The sequence below is a fragment of the Takifugu flavidus genome, chromosome 14 (assembly GCF_003711565.1).
Source record: "Takifugu flavidus isolate HTHZ2018 chromosome 14, ASM371156v2, whole genome shotgun sequence".
NCBI classification, from domain to species: Eukaryota; Metazoa; Chordata; class Actinopteri; order Tetraodontiformes; family Tetraodontidae; genus Takifugu; species Takifugu flavidus.
In genome coordinates this window covers 4,158,740-4,160,085 of record NC_079533.1, presented here as the reverse complement: position 1 = coordinate 4,160,085, position 1,346 = coordinate 4,158,740, and positions in this window count along the sequence as shown.

Sequence of the window (1,346 nt, the reverse complement as noted above, 5' to 3'; positions counted from 1 at the left end):
TCTCCACCGCCGGCCACGCCCCCGGTGCTCCTATTGGCTGCGCATACCTGAGTGCAGCACGAAGACGACCCCCTACCACCACCACCACCACCAATTCAAACGCGCTGGTGTCGTGTGACGTCATTGTACTGCGTCTGCTCAGGGTTGTCTCTCATCGCAGGGAGAGGAGTGCCTTGCTCATGGACACCACTGAAGAGTGGCTCATTCCATCAGCACCTGCTGAGTTAATGAATAAATGCTTCGAACTCTTAATAAAAGCTAAACTGGTTTCCTCTTGGCTCCATAACTGGAGAGTCTAAATGAATTTGCAACCTGCACAAGGTATATTCCTGCCTCTTTTCTGGTGACTGCTATGGATGGATGGATTGATCTCATGTTATGTCATATCACTGTTTGGATTTCCTGCAGCAATTAATCTCATGATTTACCAGTAACTAATTTCAAATAAAAAATATCTAAAAGGTTTAAAACTTACTTCCAATTGAAGCTGCTAAATGTGGCATGCTAACAGCCATGGACAATATAAATTTTTGCAATCAATTCCTTCCTTTTTCTATATTTAAATCAAAGTCAAACTGTACACAAACTAGTTTTTGTACTTAAACACGTGTTCTGTGTCAAATAACAACTTCACTGTCATCATAATACACCATTTTAATGGCAACCGCAATTATCATCCTGTGAACTTATTTCTGTTTAACCTCGAACCTGCTCTGCTACTATTAGACATAGTATTTAATGTCAAGTCTAAAAGTCATGGGAAAATCATGGTGGACCCTGAGCTGATAGATAGATAGATAGATAGATAGATAGATAGATAGATAGATAGATAGATAGATAGATAGATAGATAGATAGATAGATAGATTTTTCAACAGTGTGGACTGAGACCTGGGTGGGAACAAAATAGAAAAGGGACAAGGTGCTCCATTTTTCTCCTCTTTTCACAGCTGGCCTCTCCTCTCACAGTTGAGAAGAACGTGTATTTATATCTGAGACTTATGTAACTTCCAGAACAGCCATCTGGATGATGGTCACTGGTCACTGGCCAGTTTCTCCATTCTAAGTGCCTACAAGTGGCTTCTTGCTCCCATCAAAGTTTCTTTAGTCTATGAAACGATGTTTAGGTGCTACTTTACAAATCCAGCCTTATTCCCAGCCAGGCAGCAGCCCACTCATATTCAGCATCATCAGCATCGATCTTTTTTTTGCATGTTTGAAGTTGCAAGTTTGGTTTGAAGCCAGTGTGCGCACTAAAATTCCCCAAACTTTGAAGCAACCCCTTTTAATGTCGAAGCCCTTATGAGAAGGAAATCCCCGTCCAGAACCTGCTCTACAGCACACACT